Source organism: Crinia signifera, chromosome 11 (genome assembly GCF_055691185.1).
Source record: "Crinia signifera chromosome 11, ASM5569118v1, whole genome shotgun sequence".
Classification (NCBI taxonomy): domain Eukaryota; kingdom Metazoa; phylum Chordata; class Amphibia; order Anura; family Myobatrachidae; genus Crinia; species Crinia signifera.
The window spans coordinates 35,505,970-35,530,905 of NC_139227.1; the positions used below are offsets into that span (position 1 = coordinate 35,505,970).

The 24,936-nt window shown below is 46.6% G+C and overlaps 1 protein-coding gene across 3 annotated transcripts in view; it reads right to left on the bottom strand.

Annotated features, from left to right (window-relative positions):
- The window catches only part of KIAA0513 (KIAA0513 ortholog), a 66,634-nt gene extending 41,698 nt beyond the window's left edge, over positions 1-24,936 (bottom strand). For 2 of the 3 annotated variants that reach the window (XM_083165009.1, XM_083165007.1), the window contains exon 1: positions 24,780-24,936. The gene's annotated coding sequence lies outside the window, so the exon portion shown is untranslated. Of the gene's footprint in view, positions 1-12,756; positions 12,874-24,779 lie in introns of those variants that run through there. The other variant, XM_083165008.1, reaches the window with a different exon arrangement.

Consider the following 24,936-nt stretch of genomic DNA (forward strand, 5'->3'; position numbering starts at 1 on the left):
TTTATCTCTTCTCCAAGCTTAATAAATCTGCCCCTAAGTCACCTGTGCTTTAGAATGGATATCCTTAAAACCCGGATGAACGTTTGACAATCCGTTCATGGTGTTCATTCACCTTCTCCATGCAACAGCGTCATTGTCTGAGGATTGGCGTCCTGGTGAGTATTCAAATAGATACCCCCAGACCATGCTGTCAATGAAATGCGCACTGCACTCCGCGCCAGACAGGACCTCAGACATGGAGATTGGGGAGGAAGCATAAATGCTGGGTTAGCTCTAGGTCTTGCGGATGATACTCAAATCTATCTATCAACACCAGAGTTGTCAACAGTGGTTTTGGCCGAGTCTCTGAATGCCTCTCATCTTGGATGTCTTCTCGCCACCTCAAACTCAATATTTCCAAAATGGAATTACTTATATTCCCACCAGCTAAGAACAGTTACCATCCTGACATCTCCATCGCGGTTGACAACTCGACAATCTACCCTACCCCACAGGATCGTTGCCTAGTGGTCATCCTCGACCCACATTACATGCATCTAAAAAACATATCTAAAATACGACTATCTCACACAAGACACTACTAAATCTCTTATCTGTGAACTCATATCCCACATTGATTATTGCAATAGTCTCCTAACTGGTCTTCCCAAGAACAGACTCTCTGCAATCCATTTTAAATGCTGCTGCTAGGCTGATCTTCCTAGCAAGACACTCTTCATATGCTGATCCGCTCTGCCAGTCCCTCCATTGGTTGCCTGTATTTTACAGTATTCAATATAAAACCCTTCTGCATATAAAACTATTAACCATACTGCACCAGCGTATATCTCTCTACTTATCACAAAATATCTCCCAACTCGACCACTCTGCTCTGCACAAGATCTGCGTCTCTCTTCTGCACGGATCACTAGCTCCCATTCACTATTACAGGACTTTCATCGGGCTGCTCCTATCCTATGGAATGCCCTTCCACGCACAAGAAGACTCTCCACCAGCCTCCAAACTTTCACCTCCAAACTCCCCTCTACAGGCAAGCCTATCTGAGGCACTTATGTATTATATAGCTTCCCTTCTTGACCTACAAGCTATGCTATTACTGGTGCCTGTCCTTGTGTTTCCCTCCTATATCCCTATAGAGTGTAAGCTTGCAGCAGGGCCCTCTTACCTCCAAGTCTGTCTGTTGTTACCCATGCTGCTTTCCCACTGCAGACCAGTTTAAAGTACTGGTAATCTTAAATGGTATTTAAAACGGTATTAGCATCCCCACTGCAGCAGATTACCGTTTTAAATACCATTTAAGTACCACCCCCCCCCCCCCCAGTGTAAAGAGTGCCTAATCCCTCCCCCCCCCCAAGTGTAAAGAGTGCCTAACCCCCCGTACCTGCCCTGTGCCCCCACCTCCCCTCCCCTTGTACTTACCTGCACGGGGATGCAGGGCAGTGGGGGTCCATGCAGGGTACAGGCAGTCCCAGTGCCTGATGAGAACTAGTAGTTCTCACTTTGCGCATATGTAATGAGTGCACGTGCATAATAATGAGCCGCTCATTACATATGCGGGTACTCTTTACCTAGCACGGCGGCCATCGCGGGCATTGAATGCACTAAAAAATCGGGTGCGACGCGACCGACGCCCGCGATTTCCCATAGGGATCAATGTTAAATTTCTCAATTGACCCGATTTTTCTGTTCAATGCCTCAATTGACCCGATTTTTCCATAGGAAACTATGTTAAATGGCCCACAGAGGCCAAATAGGCACCCTAAAGTGAGAAATTGCCCCCACAATTGTTAACGCCACACCACGATTAACGTCAACCCGAAGCGTGGCGAGCGCAGCGTTACGCTTCCTACGACCTTTTCATTCCCCCACTATCCACGTCGGCGTGGAGTTGAGAATAGAATAGTGTGGCGAGCGCAGCGAGCCACCGAGCCCGAAGCGTGGCGAACGCAGCGAGCCCCGCGAGGGGACGCGGATACCTGTGAAGCCCGCGAAGGGACGCGTTTACCTGTGAAGGTATCCGCGTGCGCTCGCCACACTTCGGGCTCGGTGGCTCGCTGCGCTCGCCACACTATTCTATTCTCAACTCCACGCCGACGTGGATAGTGGGGGTATGAAAAGGTCGTAGGACGCGTGGGGTGGCGTTAACAATTGTGGGGGCCATTTCACACTTCAGGGTGGCTATTTGGCCTCTGTGGGCCATTTAACATAATCGGGTCAATTGAAGCATTGAACAGTAAAATCGGGTCAATTGAGAAATTTAACATTGTTCCCTATGGGAAATCGCGGGCATCGCGTTGCACCGGATTTTTAGTGCATTCAATGGCCGCGATGCCCGCGATTTTTTTACCTGCGATGCCCACGATCAAAATCGTGGGCGCCGTGCTAGGTAAAGAGTACCTATATGCGCATATGTAATGAGCGGCTCTTTATTATGCACGTGCACTCAGTGAGAACTACTAGGTCTCATCAGGCACTGGGACTGCCTGGAGGCTAAATAACGTTTAAGAGGCATTCCCACTGCCTCTTAAACGTTATTTTAACGTGTAGGACTCTGCTTTAAAAACGGGTTGAAATACCATTTAGCTTTAAACGGTATTTCAACTCTGGCACTTTCCCACTGCAGCCTTAAAACGGTAAATTGCTCTGAAAATCTGCAATTTACCGTTTTAAGGCTGCAGTGGGAAAGGGGCACCAGTTTGTTTTATCTCTGTTTACAATTGTAAAGCGCAACAGAATCTTTTGCGCTATATAAGAAACTGTAAATAAATAAATAATAAAATTCTCAGTTTTCCTTTCTCCCCCCCTTCCCTGGTTCTTTAGATTCTGCCACAACACCCATGGCCCTAATACCCTTCCCAGAGGCCGAGGGACTTTCAATGATCTCTCACACAAGACTGATGCACCTACACTTACAGCCATTATTCTGCGGCTTCCAACATATTTCCAGACGTTACCCGCAGGTTTTGCTTAGAAAGCCGACCACAACCAAGCAAATGAGTAGCAATCCTTCTAGACAAACATTCAATTAGCGCAGCAATCCAGACATATTGATCCCAATGGTGGCTACTGCCGGCGGCCGCCTCCCGTCAGCCTGCACTCCGCACCCCACCTGGTTGTCCAATCCAGCACAAGCATTTCTCACCGCGCAACGAATGACAAAACAAACGCTGTCATTGCTGCAGGTAAAGTCATTCCTCTAACACACAGTACTTTAAGCAAACATCATCCCCACCAATACTACTCTATCACACAGGTTTCAGCAGTCTCGAAGGCTGCTAAATCATACAGCAATTGCCTTAGCAGTTACCAAGCACACACCGCCGTCCGCTGGGCATTGACTTAATTTGGTTTGCAAACACCACCAGACCTACTGCAGAGCAGAATTTATTGCTGCAGACATAAAGCTTATAGATGACATTAGACGCTGTCGTCATTTGTCCAGACCGTTCCCAGATACACATTACCTTCGCATACTGGCATGAGAGATATCAGGTTATTAGAAATGCAGAGATTCACTGAATTTTGTCACGTAACTTGTGTGTATGCAAAGTAAAGCAGGTATTACACGTGAGTACAGGTGCGTGTACATATCATGTATCATACCTCAGTATAGGATATATATTCTTGTGCCCGTGCTTTGTAAGGTATTGTACTTACCATCACAGACAAGCGCTTTCTGCGTTGTGGGAGGACAGGATGATTTCTAAGCATTGGATGAAAATAACATTAATATAATGTAAGGGGACAAAGCGCAGTCACCCCCTTCCAGCTTCTAAAACGCCCTCAGAGGCTTAGAGTCACCGGACGAGACACAAACATCTAACACACATTACGTGCAAATATTACTTATTCCCATTGGCGACATAAAAACGGTTTTGTTAGTAAAAACTGTAGGTCCAGCTCCAAAGTGCGCAGCGCTGCTTATATTCTGCAAGGGATTCATCAGGGAACGCTGTAACTTTTAGTCCTGCAACACGTAACACGCCACAGCCTGCCACATCTGCTCCCAGGGCAAGTGGGCATTAGTACCAGGCGCATAAATCATTTGCTGCGTGTGTGTCCTAGCAGGACTGCATAACATGGAAAAAAGAAAGCACACCTGCGGTCACTTTGGCAGCATCACAACTAAGACAACAAAACTACTTGAGGACATCTGCTTGGGGGAGTAGTTTTATGTGCTGGGAAGGACGCGGCCGATTCCTGCTGCTTCTCACAGCATAGAACGTTACCCACTGGCAAATGAAATTGTGCTTTCATTAGCAAGTACAGTGGTTCCCAAACTGGGTGCCTCGGGGCACTTGCAGGACTGCTCTGGGTTGGTGGTAAAAAGACCAACTGAAATTATTTATGGACAATGTAATAAGCCAAGCCTGTGCTTGTGGCTGCCAACGATAAAATATGTGGGCCAAACAGAAGCGAATCCTGTCCCTCACCACATAACTAGACCCTGGTGCAGCAACTAGTCCTCTCTACTGAAGAAGCGGGCGGACTTGGAGGCGGGGCCAGGGACATCACACAGGGAAGCGTGTTCTAGACAAAGGCCTGACGCTCTGCACTGCGTCAGGTCCTGGTATACTACAGTACTGTAACACACACAGCCGGGCATGCATATAGAATCTATATATAGATTCTATATGCAATGGAATGAAATTGATGGGGGTAATGGACGGTCGCGCTGCAGAGACACAGCCGGGCATGCATATAGATTCATATGCATGCCCGGCTTTGTCCCGGCAGCGCAAGCATCTACTACCCACAGGAATTTCATTTTTACCCCAATTGGGCTAATTTACCCCTGTTCCCTGACCACTGCACTAGACTATATACCTGCTGTGTCATTCCGATTCACAGGATCGGTCTGAATCCAGTCTAGTGTGTACCCAGCTGAAAATGCCTCAAAAAGAGAATACGGGAGGGGGTACTGTGCAGTTTTTGTACATAGATAATAGGAACAGATCTAAGGGGGGTATGCAATATGTGATCACGGCTGTCGATCCCCGCCGACAGCCGTGATCCAGTCCCATTTGCGGTCAGATCGACCGCAGAACGACAGACGGGATTCAATGTCCTGCCTGCCGATGGGCGCAAAGGGGGCGTGGCTGCAGAAACGGCCGTGGATTTCCATCTGCGGCCTGAATCAGGACAATCCACGGCCGTTATCGGCAGAACGGGCCCGTTCTGCCGTGATCCCGCATCAATGCTGTCGTTAATGACGGTATTGAATAGGGAGCCGCCGCTATTTCCCACGTCGGAAATAGCGGCGGCAGATTGCATACCCCCCTAAGAATTCCGTGAAGTAAACAGAACAATGGAAATGGCACTATGCAGCCGTTTCTACACATACAAGTAATAATAATGAAATCTGGTATAAAGACCAGTGAATTGTGCAACAGAATATGCATACATAATAGCAACAGATACTGGGAACCCCATACCGTAAACCAAACAACAACAAAAAAACATACATAGAATTGCATCCAGTATGTGAGCAGCTCATTATACACAGTCCATACTGACTGACGGGCATAATTAGAACATATACTGTACAGAGGTGTGGGTGTATGTGTGCACATAAATATACTGGGAATTGCATCCAGCATACAGGGTACTGGTTCTGTACACAGGTGTGGGTGTATGTGTGTGCACATAAATATACTGGGAATTGCATCCAGCATACAGGGTACTGGTTCTGTACACAGGTGTGGGTGTATGTGTGTGCACATAAATATACTGGGAATTGCATCCAGCATACAGGGTACTGGTTCTGTACACAGGTGTGGGTGTATGTGTGTGCACATAAATACACTGGGAATTGCATCCAGCATACAGGGCAGTGGTTCTGTACAGAGGTGTGGGTGTATGTGTGTGCGCACATAAATATGCTGGGAATTGCATCCAGCATACAGGGCAGTGGTTCTGTACAGAGGTGTGGGTGTATGTGTGTGCGCACATAAATATACTGGGAATTGCATCCAGCATACAGGGCAGTGGTTCTGTACAGAGGTGTGGGTGTATGTGTGTGCGCACATAAATATGCTGGGAATTGCATCCAGCATACAGGGCAGTGGTTCTGTACAGAGGTGTGGGTGTATGTGTGTGCGCACATAAATATACTGGGAATTGCATCCAGCATACAGGGTACTGGTTCTGTACAGAGGTGTGGGTGTATGTGTGTGTGCACATAAATATACTGGGAATTGCATCCAGCATACAGGGTACTGGTTCTGTACACAGGTGTGGGTGTATGTGTGTGCACATAAATATACTGGGAATTGCATCCAGCATACAGGGTACTGGTTCTGTACACAGGTGTGGGTGTATGTGTGTGCACATAAATACACTGGGAATTGCATCCAGCATACAGGGCAGTGGTTCTGTACAGAGGTGTGGGTGTATGTGTGTGCGCACATAAATATACTGGGAATTGCATCCAGCATACAGGGTACTGGTTCTGTACAGAGGTGTGGGTGTATGTGTGTGCACATAAATATACTGGGAATTGCATCCAGCATACAGGGCAGTGGTTCTGTACAGAGGTGTGGGTGTATGTGTGTGCGCACATAAATATACTGGGAATTGCATCCAGCATACAGGGTAGTGGTTCTGTACACAGGTGTGGGTGTATGTGTGTGTGCACATAAATATACTGGGAATTGCATCCAGCATACAGGGCAGTGGTTCTGTACAGAGGTGTGGGTGTATGTGTGTGCGCACATAAATATACTGGGAATTGCATCCAGCATACAGGGTACTGGTTCTGTACAGAGGTGTGGGTGTATGTGTGTGCACATAAATATACTGGGAATTGCATCCAGCATACAGGGCAGTGGTTCTGTACAGAGGTGTGGGTGTATGTGTGTGCGCACATAAATATACTGGGAATTGCATCCAGCATACAGGGTAGTGGTTCTGTACACAGGTGTGGGTGTATGTGTGTGTGCACATAAATATACTGGGAATTGCATCCTGTTGTCAGAGCACTGGGACTGTCCATACAGATAAAGGGATCTTGGCAGCTCCATGCCAGCGTGACGGATGCGGCCTGTACAGAAGTTCCTGGTGCTCCCATCAGGCATCTGTCTCCAGTCAGATTAGGAGAATGAGTCATGGTGTAAATGGAGCTCAGGCCGGAAGTAACAAGATGATAACATGAAATAGAGCAGCAGCTATCGGGAGCTGTTGTGTGGCAATGAACAGATGCCCGTATGCACAACATAAGTGGGCGGGAGCGTACACAGTACCCATGCCTGCCAACACGCCTGGAGAGCCACACTATGGAGTGTGAACAAACGCACGTTCTGCAAATGCCTTCCACATCTTGCAATTACTATTATAGTCCATGCTATTATTTATTACCAGTTATTTACATAGCGCATACATATTCTGCAGCGCTGTACAGAGAATATTTGGCCATTCGCATCAGTCCCTGCCCCAGTGGAGCTTACAATCTATATTCCCTACCACATGTACACGCACACACAGACATTCTAGGGTTAATTTTGTTGGGAGCCAATTAACCTACCAGTATATTTTTTGGATTGTGGGAGGAAACCGGAGTACCCGGAGGAAACCCACAGGGAGAATATACAAACTCTGCACAGTTAGAGCCATGGTGGGAATGGAACCCATGACCTCAGTGCTGTGAGGCAGTAATGCTAACCATTACACCATCTGTGCTGCCCACAATATATCTATCTATATTAAAAAGGATGCCAAAATATTGGAGATACTCCAAAGTACCGAGGGGGGATGTAGCTTTCTGCGCACATCAGGGAGCAGATTGGATCCTTGCACATGTGATTATAAATAGCAATCAGATATGTGCGATTTCCATACCCGTATTGTAACTCTGTAATTGATGGCATATGAGTGGTCAATAGATGTGCTTAGAAACCACTCGGATCACACAGTTGCAACGGAGGAGGCAACCGCAATGCACATGGCTGGGTCCATTGCCATCAGATGTCGGAGAACATCATTCTTACACATTCAGCTACCATCTCCATGATCGAGCAGATAGAATGCAGAAGGCGTCTTATATTCTCCAATGGATCATATGATGCAAAATAACCGTCAGCTTCTACAGTGGGAGAAAGTCTCAGAGTTCCAGTGCGTCACCCAAGCGTCATATGTCAGCCTCACCTCCGCACAAATCGTATTATTCTGGAGCAGGCAGCCCATCTGCATTCTCATACATATACTTCAATGCACGGTTACAGCCCCAGGGAGAACCAAGGCTAATAATACAGCCAGGGACAATGCCTCGAAAATTAGGGCCATATCCTTTTTTGGGGCTCTGTTCTATTCCTGTAAATGAGCGCACATCTCCCTGGCTCCTTACAAGACAGTGCTGTCTGGTGCATCGGATAATTGGCTTCGATACCTTCATTAAAACAAGCCACTGAGACAGGAGGACGGGCGCTGTTGGCCTCTATCAGATTTGAACACAAATGGGTTTTAGAGATGTGACGTGCGAGTCCTCACACTGCATCACGCAACCCAACGCAAATCAGAGAGCTGCGCGTTTCACTCACATCTCCACTTGCGGGTGAATGGGTGTATCAGAACAGCTGAGGAGCCTTTACACCAAAGCAAAGTATGTATGTGTGTGTGTGTGTGTGTGTGTGTGTGTGTGTGTGTGTGTGTGTGTGTGTGTGTGTGTGTGCGCATAGGCGTGCGCAGCTCATTTTATTAGGGGGTGCACCGTCAAAGGGGTGTGCCTAGCACCACCTACTGGGTGTGTCTTACACAGCCAATCAGGCCTGTCTACCATCATCTATTTGCTCTCCCTACAAAATAAAACATCTTTCAGACACACCGTAATCTCCTGCCTATTTCAGTTTTAAATTTATAATTACTCTGTGTAACAGTACATGCAAATAAAGTCAAAAACATAAATGGATGACGCAGGTGTGTAGTGATATGACAATGGTCTAGTACAAGTAACAATGCATAATTGATTGATGGGCGCTTCTTTTAACGGAATACAGTTCTAAAAAGCAAAATACATTGGTAAAAAGGTATTGCTGATTGCTATCGGCAGGGAGGTGTTTATAAAAAGGTGCCCACATACTAGAACGATTTTTGGGCCGATTTCCGATAAATCGGCCGTGGATCTTTAGCTGAATCTTCTGATCTTACGTGCTGCACAAAAGATCAGAAGATTTAACAAAAGATCCATAGGAACGCACATGGGATCTTAAGAAAAATCTTTGGTAAAGATGTGCGCTTGCCTGAAATCTTGTCCAGGACGGAAAAAAGATTTCAAGGCTAATGTGGAGTACACACCACGACGACCCGCTCACGATGCACATTGTGAGCGGTCGTCAGTGTTTCTTCAGACCCGCTCACGATGATGCGGGGGGGCACGACCCACTCACGATGTGCACCGTGAGCGGGTCCGATCCGGTGGCGACCCGCACCCGGCAGTATGGTCATTATTCAGATCCTACCTGCAGCAGGTAGGATCTGAATAATGACCGACCCGCGGGACCGCGCATCGGATCGGTCTCAGTCCACACTAGGACAGAAAAGGGCCCAATCACCACACAATCTACATCCAATTGGTCGGAATTGGATCTAGATTGAGGGGATCGGGCCCTAGTCGTCCTGGTGTGTACCAGGCATAGTTTATGCGCACATCTTACGATCGCAGATCTTTCTAGTGTGTGGGCACCATAAATCTCAATGTGCGCATGCCTATCAGTGTGTGTGTGTGTTCGTTCGGCACTCTGGAAGATTCAATGCCCAGGTGCCATCCAAAAAATCAATATCAACCGGCCCGTGGTTGCTGGCAGGCTTCCTTAGGGATGTAAGGTAGTGTCTTAGCACTGTATTTGACCTGATGAAAAGGCCGACACTGGCCTTGAAAGGTCGTCTTGTATTTATGATGCACCAAGATGCACTATAAATATTTATTGAAGACCCTTTGAGTGCTGCCTCTTTATCCTGAAGGAAGCCTGCCAGCAACCACGGCTGATTGAGATATATATATATATACCAGGGAAATTCGGTGGCACTCGCTCCAACAATAACTGACTCCAAAGAATCAATAGTATTCAGTATGACATGTTTCGGTTTTAATACCGTCCTCAGATGGTATCTGAGGACAGTATTAAAACCGAAACATGTCATACTGAATACTATTGATTCTTTGGAGTCAGTTATTGTTGGAGCGAGTGCCACCGAATTTCCCTGGTATATTACTGCGTTTGCACTGCGGAGGGCACCGCACTTGTTGTCTTGTGACTGAAAATTGGAGAGTGCCGGTTATTTACACGTGACATATATATATATATATATATATATATACACACACACACACACACATACACACACACAGTTGAATTCCCACAGACAGAGTGCCAGGCTGCGAGAGAGCGCGAGCGAGGAAAAATAAGAGCACGAGAGAGAAAAAAAGAGCGGGCGAGCGAGAGGAAAAAAAGAGCGGGCGAGCGAGAAAAAAAAGAGAGCGCGCAAGAGAAATAAGAGAGCGCGCGAAAGAAAAAAAACAGCGTGCACAAGAGAAAAAAAGAGAGCGCACAAGAGAAAAAAAGAGAGCGCACAAGAGAAAAAAAGAGAGCGCGCAAGAGAAAAAAAGAGAGCGCGCAAGAGAAAAAAAGAGAGCGCGCAAGAGAAAAAAAAGAGCGCGCGCAAGAGAAAAAGAGAGAGCGCGCACAAGAGAAAAAAAGAGCGCGCAAGAGAAAAAGAGAGAAAGCGAGAGAGCATGAGAAAGCACGAAAGAAAGAAAGAAAGAGCAGGGGAGAGCGAGCGTGAAAGAGATGCACACTAGTTAGCATGCTGAAAGCTAATCAGCTACCTTGTGATTGATTGTGATTGTAGTTTCACTTGCTGTCGGCAGATGGCAGCGCTTTGGAGACCCACACAAACAGACACTATATAGATATACACATATCTCTATCTGTAGAAGTGGGTAGAAAACACAGGAGAATTATACCCCTTTCAGACATGCGACCTGGCATTTTGAGTGCCCGGGTCGACGACCCTGGTAAAAAACAGGGTCGGTGACCCGGGATTTAAGACCCAGCTAGACCCTTTCACACTACACAAATCACCGGTCAGAACTGCTTTACCCGGTAATTTGCTGTTATGTCTGAAAGGGGTATAAATCAGTGTCCGGTACAACAGGAATAGGATACTGTATGTGATTCTGCATAGAACATTCACCAGACATTTCCTTGTCCGCTCAGTTATTCCGGTTGAGCAGCTCTCTTCCTGAGACTCTATTCTGTAATTAGCGCTTTCGCTCTCAGAATGTCACATTTTCTGCAGAACTTCTTAAACTAAATAAACTATGGAGATTTTTTCTCATACAATGCCTCCATGTCATAAGTATATACAACATTATAATGGCTTGTAAAAAACCAACAAATATCCACCACCCCCAAACAATAAAAAATAAATAAATCCCCATGCTTCATCTTTTCAAACAAAAAATTATTAACGTTTTATAGTAAAGTTCCGGACACACTACTAGACGATGTAGTAAAGAATATGCACAATTGAGTCTATCGTTAACGATATCTTCACACTTGCCAATACTGCCCCCCCCCCCTGCCGGATACCGTCAGGAATGAGTTGGTTTGGTTACACATATCGTCATAAGTGTGACCAGTTTGACATTTTGCACCAAAGTCAGAATACAAATAAAATTACATTTATTGCCTTTCACTATATCCTCAGGGCCTGATGTATCCAGCTTCAAAAAGTGATACAATGGAGAGTGATAAACAACCAGCCAATCGGCTCCTACCTGTCATATTTCAAACCCAGCCTGTGACATGGCAGTTAGGAGCTGATTGTCTGGCTGTTATTCTTCATTTTGTAAATTTTTGGAGCTTGATACATTTGGCCTTCAGTCAGAGCTGGAATCCCGGACAAGGCGCACACCTAGCAATTCCACCTCAAACCGTCAGTGTCCGCTGTATTTAACCAAAAATATGGATATTGCGCACTCAGTGCCTGGTTCTGCTTTGTTGACAAAGTACAAAAAGCATGCAAATATAAAAAAAAAAAAAAAAAACATGCTGCCCTGCAGGTAGGGCAGATGTAACATGTGCAGAGAGAGTAAGGCCCATACATGCTGGGTGATGCCAGCGTGTGACGAACGACGGCGGCAGGGAAGGGGAGCCGCCCCTTGTTAACGTTTCGTGGCGAGCGTGCATTGGCCGTCATGTACAGTGTACACACTGGCCTATAAAATGTGCTCATTTTATCACCCAGTGTGTAAAGGGCTTTAGATTTGGATGGGGTGTGCTCAAACTGGAAGCTAAATTGCAGTGCAAAAATAAAGCAGACAGTATTTATCCTGCACAGAAACCAAATAACTCGCTCAAATCTAACTCTCTCTGTACATGTTACATCTGCCCCATCTGCAGTGCAGCATGGTTTTGCCCATTTGTTAGTTTTTTTGCTTTGATAACACAGCTGAATCTGCCCTTAGTCTACAAACAAATAAATCTTCTGGGGTGATATGGTAGAATAATTATAATGCATGCAGGAGCACACCCACACACGTCATCTTCAAGGCCTACATTATTCATTTTGTATGCCACATACTCCTATCCATTTCTATACAGAACAAACAGGGGGACCATGTCTAAGCTGCCCCCCGTGAACAGGTCTGTCCCAGGCACCTGCCAGGTTCTCCCAACTAAGCAAGACGTAAATACTCCGCCATCTAATAAGCTCATGGTAATCCTGGCATTATCTATATCCCTAATGCATCGATGTTACCTGTTGAGGAGCGAGCGGTCTGGTTGTAGGATGCTGTAGCACTGGATGAAGAGATGAGTCACCTCACACAGAGAGCCAAGGCGGAGGGGTGAGGAGGGGGGTTAGGCTGGTAATCAGTGTGACAAGAGACAAGAGGATAATAAAAGAACAGCACTTCTTGCTGGGGAGATTACAGCTGAAATGTCAGAGAAATATAAATACAAAACGTTCCAATGTATAGTAGAGCCGTCCACCTCACCTCTGGGTGCATTCTAGAATTCAGACGTAGTGGTGAGGCAATAGGCCAATGTTTAAATGTCATCAGTGACACAGATACAGTATACAAATATATATATATATATATATATATATATATATATATATATATATATATATATATATATATATATATATATATATACACACACAGTGGTCGAAGTGGGGCGGTATACGGGGGTATGGCATACCCCCACTTTAATCTGAAGATAAAAAAAAAGTTTTTTTTCCCCCTCAGGGTGCTCTCTGATCACTCAGCCGCACATATTGTGCTTTTGTAATACCCCTGTACAACGGGGCAGTCTGGCAGGGGACGTTGATGGACAGGGGGGTGTCCGAAGGTGCGCACTATATTCACTCTTTACTTTTCCATACCCCCACTTCAAAATCTCCACTTCGACCACTGTATATATATATATATATATATATATATATATATATATATATATATATATATATATATATATATATATATATATATATATATATATATATATATATATATATATATATATATATATATATATATATATATATATACACATACATACATACATACATACATACACATTCAGTCAGCGGCTTGCACTGAGCAGATGGCACCATGAACCAATCGGGCTACCACCGAATTCTGCACTGCTATGCAATACCCTTTAGCCTACGCCAGCTGCTTAAGGGTTCATCCTGCAGCCATATAATGTCCCCCAGCCATAGATCTACAATGGTGCATACGGATCAGGGAGGACCACCACACATCCTCCACCCATGATCAATGACTTACCTCTCTGGAGCCCCGAGTCGGTGCTGCTGCAGCAGAAACAACTTGGGAAACGTTGCAGGGATCATTTTCTCGGTGGGGGGACCGTACAAAGTTTGCACACAGGCCCCCACCTCTCTGCGTTGTGTTTGAAGAACTTTACAAACAATATTCCATTGGCTATTGTAATAAGACGTTATGGGGTAAATTTACTACAATGGGTGTTCTATTGAAGATGGGATGTTGTCCATAGCAACCAGATTCTTCTAGAAGGTGCTCAATAAATAAGTGGATTGGTTTCTATGGGCAACATCCCATCTTAGTAAATTGAGGGTGTTCAGTGGTTATATCTGCCTTGATGACTCAAAATTGTAGTTTGCAAAAATAAAACCTAGGATTTATTTTTTAAAGCACTCGTTTATTTCTTCTAAACTGTATTTCTCAAGGTACACTGAAACATTACATCTACATCAATTTCAATACTTACAAGTCAAAAGTTTCAATACACCCCCCCCCCCCCCTCCCCATTTATTTATTCTTTTCCTGTTGTTTACCAGCCCCATGCAGACAACAAAACAGACATGTCGCACTGCAGGATGGGCACAAGTTCATTTGCAGAGATTTAGATTTTGGCCAGTTTGATTTTATTTTTTCTGTGCATGGTAAACAGAAGCTGCTTTATGTTAACACTGTAATCTAGAATTCATCCACCCGAAATCTAAATATCACCACACCCAAATCTAAATCTCTCTGCACACGTTACATCTGCCCCATCTGCAGCGTGAGAGACATGGCATAAATCCGGCTTTACCTCTGAAAAAGCATACCAGGAGAGTGAGAACATATCTCCTGTAAGCGTAGATGTGCACGGTTACATGAGAGAGAGGTTCATTAAAATGGCTTGCATCCCATTGTAATAGAGCCCCAAAGTAGTTATTAAGATCTTCTTGTTGTGTATAACTTGTAGTTTTATAAGTGGCCACAAGAAACCCCTTTTAGAAATACATGTAGCCATTAATGTAACCACATAATTGAGGTAAGCTGTAATAAGGGAGGTTGCTAGATTCTTCAGGGAGTTAGGGAGATTGAGTCTCTGTCAGGGAGCCTCCCTGACAAAGGCCCCCATACATTAGGCCGACTTGTCCTAGGGACAAGTCGGACCCAATTTACCTGCGAGCCGCCCGGCAGCTCCCCGGGAGGCTCACATACAATTTGGCACTTGATGTGCCATTTTTACATGGGATAAATCGCATGCGATTTATCCCATGTAAAAAAAAACCCGGGGAGCTGCAGGGCGGTGAGCAGTAGTGGGGGCGGGCAGCGGCAGTAGTGGGGACGGGCAGCGGTGGTGGGGGCGGGCAGCGGCGGTAGTGGGGGCGGGCAGCGGCGGCGGGGACGGGCGGCGTTTGCGGTGAGCGCAGTGTACTTACACATAGCAGCAGCGGCGGGGACGGGACGCGCAGTGGCGGCTATTATATTTTTAAAATACTTGTCAAATGACCGGCCGCTCTCTGATTGGCTGAGAGCTCTCCGGCCAATCAGAGAGCGGCCGGTCATTTGACAAGTATTTTAAAAATATAATAGCCGCCACTGCGCGTCCCGTCCCCGCAGCTGCTGCTATGTGTAAGTACACTGCGCTCACCGCAAACGCCGCCCGTCCCCGCCGCCGCTGCCCGCCCCCACTACCGCCGCTGCCCGCCCCCACCACCGCCGCTGCCCGCCCCCACCACCGCTGCCGCTGGCCGCCCCCACCACCGCTGCCGCTGGCCGCCCCCACCACCGCTGCCGCTGGCCGCCCCCACCACCGCTGCCGCTGGCCGCCCCCACTACCGCTGCCGCTGGCCGCCCCCACTACTCCCCCGGTGTCTGTATGCATATGCCTGTCAGGTGGCAGGCATATGCATACAGGGAGGTCGGACGTGATCGTATGTACAGACCGTCCGACCTCCCTGATCCGGTCCGATGCGCACGGGACCGCGCATCGGATCGGATCAAATGTCACATACCTACGATTTTGGCCCGATTTCATCCGATTATCGGCACAAAGTGCCGAAATCGGATGAAATCGTCCCAAATTCGCATAGTGTATGGGGGCCTTGGCAAGTATGAATCAGGCCCTATATACACTAATGCTGTGTACACACTGATACAATCTGCATAAGATCCAGATAAGATTTTGACTATATAGTCAAAATCTTATCTGGATCTCATGCAGATTGTATGGGTTTTATCCCAAGCGATCCAGATGCGTTCAAGATGCGCGCTCCCATATCTTAACCAGAAAGTCTTGGCTGCCCTGTCTATATAGTGCAGATCTGCACTATATAGTCTAAATTGAATGCAGATAGTGTAAATTGTATGCAGATAGTCTAAATTGTAATCGCATCTGGATCTTATGCAGATTGTACTAGTGTGTACACAGCATTAGCCTTGGAGATAGCTAGAGTCAACAGAGATAAAGCACCAGCCAATCAGCTCATAACTGTCATGCCATAGGCATGGACACCTCCAAAATAAAAATGTTCAAGTAAAAGTCAAAAAGTGCTTCAGCGGAATCGGACCTATAGGATAAATCATCAGAGGCTGCAGTAATGGAGATTACACAACAATTCCATGCTAATGCATCTGCGCTATCCAGCTCTCACTGTTTGATGTCATATCCGTGGGTAGCCCACAAATAAAGGCGGCTATTATTAGCAGATACAAGTGTTGTCGTCCGGACATGAAAGTGTAGGATAAAGAGAGATCTGAGAGCAAAGCAATGAGACCACTCCAGCAATACTGGCTGTGTCTCAAAGTCCCAGTATAATATGGTGTGTTCTCCCGGCAACCGACCAGGAGACAGGGCTCCCGGCCACCGACCAGGAGACAGGGCTCACGTTCCACCGGAGTTGTGGCTGAAGTCTGGACAGATTTGTGCACTCATATTTCTCTCTTCTGGGATCAAAGCTGGTCAGTTGCTCAATTTTTTCCCCCAGGCTCCCAGTAACTCACTCGCTACAATGCTGCAAAAAATGGGCAACCTAAGTTGTATAACTACAAGCCACACCAGTCTCACCCTCTGCAGGAGAGGCTACATCCTCGGAGTAAAAAACCCATGTCAACCTTTTGACTGTGGACCTAATACTTGTGTTGACCTTCCAACCATGTCGATCTAAGGAAGCATGTCAACCTATTTCAGATGTTGACCTAACCCATGTCCACATACAGTGGTGACTAACCATCTAATGATTTTTCCTCTGTGTGGGCGCATGCGAGCGTGTAAGCATACACATCCACTCGTAGTGTAGCGAAGGGATCCAGCTGGCCAGAGGGGGAAGCTTGTGTTTGGCGGGGCGGCATTAACATGCTTCCTAGGCAATGAATATACAGATCCTAGCAAGCAGATCTAAATTGGGCCCACTGTCTGCACATGTTACATCTGCCCCTCCTGCAGCGCAGCATTGTTATGCCCGGCTGCTTTACTAACAATCATGAAGGCCCAACGTACGGCTGGCATTAATGCCAAGAAGGCATGAGCTCCAGCGTTCAGTGAATGAGGGCAGTGGGACATGGATGTACCTCAGCACTGTGACCGGTATTGTGACTCTCAGCTCTCACTTGGTGACATCCCCCCACTGTAATCCCTGATGTGGCTAATTGCAGCCTGTCTGACCTAAACATGACACCATCAGCTAATCAGTGATATACAGCCGCCTGCAGTTTAGTGGACATGAGAAGGCAGCAAGACTGATGGAGGAAAGCTTCAGAGATAATAACGGTGTCACCTCACTTTATGGACTTTTAACTGTGTAACACAGCACAGCTAGATTCGTCCACCTCCATAATAGGTAGAATCATTAAATGCTGAGCTTTATAAATTGAGTTCTATAAGATATAGAGGGGTTTCGCATTCATAGGCGGTCTTCCGCCGCAGCCAAACCACATACACAATAGAAGGGTAAAGCAAACATAAATTGTGGCAGAACATGCCTTGAGAGATCTAAAACACAAAATGGGTCATCACTGGCGTTGTCCCCCCCATAGACAATAAGTAACAGGTAATATAATAATCCACTGAAGTGGGCACCACTTAAGGAGAAGGATCCCAAATGTTTTTTTTTCCCTTAATCCTCAGTGGTTAGATGTGCTAGTTACTGACCTTAGGTCAAAGCCCTGTTCACATAGGGGTTTCTTTACTCCGTGATATTACACTTCGCCCTCAAACACTCTCCGGTGCATATATGTACCGGCCTTCCTCCTCATGCGATAGACAGTGATGGACCACACTGACCTGTTGACAGTGCCCTATGTGCACATCAAGGTACTTTGATCTTCTATGTAGTGAAATGGTCAGTGGCCCATCCGCCCTTGAATCCTTGATGGGCCACTGACCATTCACTACATAGAAGATCAAAGTAACCTTGATATGCACATAGGGCACTGTCAACAGGTCAGTGTGGTCCATCACTGTCTATCGTATGAGGATGGAGGCCGGTACATATATGCACCGGAAAGTGTTTGAGGGCGAAGTGTAATATCACGGAGTAAAAAAAACCCTATGTGAACATAGGGCTTTGACCTAAGGTCAGTGACTAGCATAAACATCTAATGACTGGATTGAGGAAAAAAGAAAAAAAAAATGTTCGGCATCCTTCTACTTAAGTGGTGCCCACTTCAGTGGATCATTATTACCTTTTACTCATTGTCTATGGGGGGGGGGGGGGGGACAGCGCCAGTGATCACTCATTTTGTGTTTTAGATTGGTTTTGTGGTTTTGTGGATGTGGTACAATCACGGTGATTCATAGGCTGCAGTTCCTGGGGCGCAGTCAGTATCCTGTATTCCATTGCATATGCCTTGAGAGATGCACAACGTATTGCATCCCAACAAATGCTGGAAGTGGTCTCCTACTTCCTGCAGGCATACGGCAACCCAGCCGACGTGTTAAATAGCCGAGTGCTAATTTCAGAGATGTTTTCCTACAGTTCCTAGATTTTGTGTGGTTTATTGGCATAGGCCATTACCTTTAACATGCCCAATAAGATCTCTGGAAGGGACAAGTCTGGAGACCTTGGTTGCAGTGGTCCTATTGAGATCACGCTATCTTTTAGGAAACTGGTTACAACTACCTTAGAGGTTGCCTCGTCTTGTGTGGAAATAATCCGCTAGGTGAAAACATGCCTCCCACAAGAATATAGTACTTTGGTGTGTTTAATGAGTGGCGACCACAGCCATGGACAGTCACCAAAGTACCTGTTGTCTCCATTGTATCAACAACCTCTGCATCGCACTCTCGGAGGGTGCATTAACATTAACCTTTTTTGCAATTTGAGCGTGTACCCTTGATTGGACGCATGGTCTAATAGGATCTGACCAAGTTGACAGCTCTGAGCTTGCCTGCGAACTGAGCAGGGGTGGAACACAAAATTTTAAGCGGATGCCAAGAAGACGAGACACGTCCAATGCCTATTGCATGTTAACACGCATTTATCGTTGTCGTTGCATCCATAGCTACAGCCATCTTGTTTTTTATATTGGGTCTGTTGCGGAGGCAGCACCGGGCATAATTATCAGCCTCACTGGCTGTTTAACCACGTGCAACACCCTCCATGTAGTGATAGAGAAACATCAATATACATTACTCAATTCCAGAATATTAATGGTCCATGAAGAGCTCAAGCCATTGTAATCTCCCCAACAGGCCAGGTTTTGCATATTTCATCAATCATGCTCAGGAGAAACACAGGTTACTCGGCCGGATGGTCACACATGCTCATCTACATAGGCTGCGGGGCGCAGCCAAAGACAGGCATATGCCAACGAAGAGCTGAATTGATCCCCTGGAGATACAAGACCAATAAAAGAACAGGAGAGATGTATCTATTCATTTTTTTTTGTAGGAAATATCTGAAGCAAGCTAAATAGTGAATTATAGGTCGTTTTCCCAAGTGTTGTCTACTGGTCTGCTCCAGCGAGTCTTCCCAGACTAATAGGAAGAGACACAGCGGAGCCGTAGGTTTATTGTCATGTGAAATGTACAGTCTAGAGTTGAACTACAGCCAAGGTAATTCAGCCAGAGGGTTAACACGGCCTTGGATGGCATTGTTACCTGGAGTCACGCAGTGTACTGCACACCAAATACAATATACATCCTGCTTTTCAGATGAGGTCAGGTTAGATGGTATATTGTTGTTATCACCAAAGCAAAGCTTCCCCCTGACCGGGGACATTTTACCAGATGTACAATTCCTGTACCCCCTATAAGAAGGAAGTGGAATATGCATGTTTTACCATCTTTGAGGTTACCATGCCATAGGCTAGCATTGTATCTCCATTGTGATCATGCTGCCCTTTCCGGTACAATGTGCCCTATTACAGGTAACGGTACATAATGGTGCAAACGCATTCATTACAAGCCTGCTTATGTCACTAGTGTATCCATTTACACTAATCTCAGAAATAGACAATAAGGGGCTTATTTACTAAGATGGGTGTTCTATTGAAGATGGGATGTTGCGCAAAGCAGCCAACCAAATTCTATCTATTATCTTCTAGAGGGTTTGAAACTATCCCAAAAATCATAGTTTCCAGAATGTCACTTTTTTGTTTGTTGCTAAAAGCACTACTGGGGACATCATGACATGTGACCGGCACTACTGGGGACATCATGACATGTGACCGGCACTACTGGGGACATCATGACATGTGACCGGCACTACTGGGGACATCATGACATGAGACCGGCACTACTGGGGACATCATGACATGAGACCGGCACTACTGGGGACATCATGACATGAGACCGGCACTACTGGGGACATCATGACATGAGACCGGCACTACTGGGGACATCATGACATGTGACCGGCACTACTGGGGACATCATGACATGTGACCGGCACTACTGGGGACATCATGACATGTGACCGGCACTACTGGGGACATCATGACATGTGACCGGCACTACTGGGGACATCATGACATGAGACCGGCACTACTGGGGACATCATGACATGAGACCGGCACTACTGGGGACATCATGACATGAGACCGGCACTACTGGGGACATCATGACATGAGACCGGCACTACTGGGGACATCATGACATGTGACCGGCACTACTGGGGACATCATGACATGTGACCGGCACTACTGGGGACATCATGACATGTGACCGGCACTACTGGGGACATCATGACATGTGACCGGCACTACTGGGGACATCATGACATGTGACCGGCACTACTGGGGACATCATGACATGAGACCGGCACTACTGGGGACATCATGACATGTGACCGGCACTACTGGGGACATCATGACATGTGACCGGCACTACTGGGGACATCATGACATGTGACCGGCACTACTGGGGACATCATGACATGTGACCGGCACTACTGGGGACATCATGACATGTGACCGGCACTACTGGGGACATCATGACATGTGACCGGCACTACTGGGGACATCATGACATGTGACCGGCACTACTGGGGACATCATGACATGTGACCGGCACTACTGGGGACATCATGACATGTGACCGGCACTACTGGGGACATCATGACATGTGACCGGCACTACTGGGGACATCATGACATGTGACCGGCACTACTGGGGACATCATGACATGTGACCGGCACTACTGGGGACATCATGACATGTGACCGGCACTACTGGGGACATCATGACATGTGACCGGCACTACTGGGGACATCATGACATGTGTCCGGCACTACTGGGGACATCACGACATGTGACCGGCACTACTGGGGACATCACGACATGTGTCCGGCACTACTGGGGACATCACGACATGTGTCCGGCACTACTGGGGACATCATGACATGTGACCGTCACTACTGGGGACATCATGACATGTGACCGGCACTACTGGGGACATCATGACATGTGACCGGCACTACTGGGGACATCATGACATGTGACCGGCACTACTGGGGACATCATGACATGTGACCGGCACTACTGGGGACATCATGACATGTGACCGGCACTACTGGGGACATGATATGAGACCGGCACTACTGGGGACATGATATGAGACCGGCACTACTGGGGACATGATATGAGACAGGCACTACTGGGGACATGATATGAGACCGGCACTACTGGGGACATGATATGAGACCGGCACTACTGGGGACATGACAAGAGACCGGCACTAAATATGTGCAAGAAAATGATTGCTTGGTATTCAAATTCAGTGCCTGAGATAGTACACAAACTTAGTTTCATGCACAAATAAAATATATTTGTGTGTATTTCATGTGTTTGAGGTGTTAACACAAAATAAATGCAATATACTTCATTCAAATATAACAATATTTCGAAATATGGAATAATCCCTTATCCAAAAGGCTGGTGGTCCCGAGGATTTTGGATAAGGCATACTCAACCAGTATTTGAAATAGATTATTTATTTCAACACAGCTGAAATCAGTCCAATCACTCTTTACTGTACATAGAAACTGGATACATTAGCTGCGTAGCTCCATTGAACCAGACAGATAAATACACATCAGAGTCCAGTATCTTCTGTAATCTGTCTGCCCGCTGTTCTGTACATGATTTTATTACAGTGGAGGGTTTGGCGTAATAAAATAAAATTTATATAAAGCTGTTGACATATTAACATTTGTTGTCCCCAACATTCATGGTGTTCTCATATGCCCAGTGATGGCTAACCTTGACACTCCAGCTGTTGTTGAACTACACATCCCAGCATGCCCTGCTACAGTTTTGCTATTTGGCCATGCCAAAACTAATGCAGGGCATGCTGGGGTGTGTAGTTCAACAACAGCTAGAGTGTCAAGGTTAGCCATCACTGTCATATGCACAAAAGTTATTATTTCTAATTTGGGGGGGGTGCTTTTTAGACGCATGTTGTTTTAACTGGATTTTCAAGTATGGACTCCAGGGTCACGTTCAAGCATTGCTTAATTCAAACTTCACTCCCTCTAATACAGCCAGGGGAAGCTCTCTCCTACCCAGAGAAGGCTCGCAGAATGCTCAGACAATTCGGATTAAAAGACATTAAAATGGGGATTAACATTTTGTATTCTCAAAAGGACATTAGTACATAAACCCCCGCAGCTCTGGTTGCTCGGCGATTGGTTGTAATCCCAGCAATCTCCCCCTGACAGAGGGAACATAACATTATCTGGTTTGTAAGGAAATGTAATGCAGCACAAATAGGTCACGTTAGCTCACGCCACAATGGGCACATGGATGTAACCCTTTCTTAGGGGAAACCGCAAGGGGTTAATGCAGAATGTATAGTAGGCAGAGAAAAGGGGTAATGAAGCGGCAGATTGTACACCATTGAAAAGAACAAAACAAGAAAGAAAGAAAAAATATCCCAAATTCTAAATTCACCCAAAAGACGCGGCACCTAGAACTCTGGCATAGATGTGAATTAGTCCAAGGACAGATTATCAATGTGTCATTGTCCAGCAAACAAATCATCATTAATGACCAGCAATTAAATAAGTTGAACTGCAGCCCAGTATATACACATCTCAGTTGCAATGATACACACCATAACCCTCACTATGGCCCTTATTCTGATCGGTGCGGCCGGATCCGATTATGCGGCCAGGACCGTGCGTGCGAAACCCCGCCTTCCATACGGATCACCAACTCCGTCCGTACGCTGTAAGAAGCTGGCCGAACGGACCGCACGTGTATTTTACACGGAATACGCCTCCTCCATCTAAGGGAACCTCCCCCATCATTCGATGGTCGCAGACCATTGAATGCAGGACCGAGTGTTCCACCAGCTCCCGCAACCTCAGACAACACGGACATTTTTCCGTGCAAAAGCAGGGATCTGGGCGGGCAGCTGACATCCGGCGATGTCATATGTCCGCCCCCTACACGTGCGTCACGGCCGCATTACCATACGTACGCTCAGCGTTTGCATGGGAACTCCCATGAAACGCGGGGCGTATGCATATGGTAATGAGCCCAAATAGCCCTTCACGCCCCTCTCCACCCCCTGTTCGGAGTGTTCACATATCATGCGGGATTTGGCCGTACGCCCCGCTCGCACATGCGCAGAGACGCCTCTGCACATGCCAGACACAAAACATTGGCGGGCCAAACGCACGCGGATATATCCGCACCGACCAGAATAAGGGCCTATGTCTTGCTGGTCTATGAAAATAAAAAGTAAATGAGTGCACCGACTAATGTGTATGCACTCGCCCTGTGTGTGCTTACAGACACATGCCTGACATTCAGCAAACACACTCATAGAAGTCAGCAAATGTGGCTTCACTGCCCAGAGGGGGTCACACAATCTCCAACCTATGTAATGTGCAATTATACTAACTGTGTCCCACGCACAGCCTGGTCACCTATGTAATAAGCATGACACCCATGTGGTTATTACAACTGCTGATATATTGCTAATTATACACATTACTTATACAACTATCAGCAGCTGGAACACCCCCACACACACCCACCTGAAAACTAAAATGTCACCTTGATATAGTGACATCCCCAAGAAGCAACATAATACCTATTGTTGCAAATGAGTATTAGTAGAGGTGGCAAAGAGACATTACAGTACGTTACTGAACCACAAGTGCTGAGAGCCGCAGCAGCAAAGGAGAGATTAGGCTATTCCCTATTGCTGCATGCAACCGTCACTGTACCTCTAAGAATATAGGGAAACATTAAATGATGGGGCATTAGTAGGGAGCACAGAGTGTACTGGCCAGGTAGTTAGCTGACAGGTGAGGGAACGTATGTATACACTGATGTACACGGTGTGACACAGGGTATGCAGGAACTTAATGCAAATCAATGTGATACTTCCTGGTAATGCAGAAGCAATCATGTGTGGTAAGACCATTGCTGCAGCCTTATGCCAACTACTTGGTATCTACCATGAATTAGTGGCAATGCAAACAGCATAGGCATCAGAAACAGCTGTTAAGTGTCCCCCTCTGGCATGACAGGTGAAAGAGCGCCCCCCACGGACAGTGGGTCACCTTACCTGTTCCTGGCATTCTCTGGCACACCCCTCTGTCCATTCCAGAATCACCAGCTCTGCCTGCAGATAGTCACTGAACTCCAGCAGCCCAGGCACTGCCACTGACTGCCAGCTCTGCCTCCCTGGCCACTCTCGTGCACATAGACACACGCACAGCAGA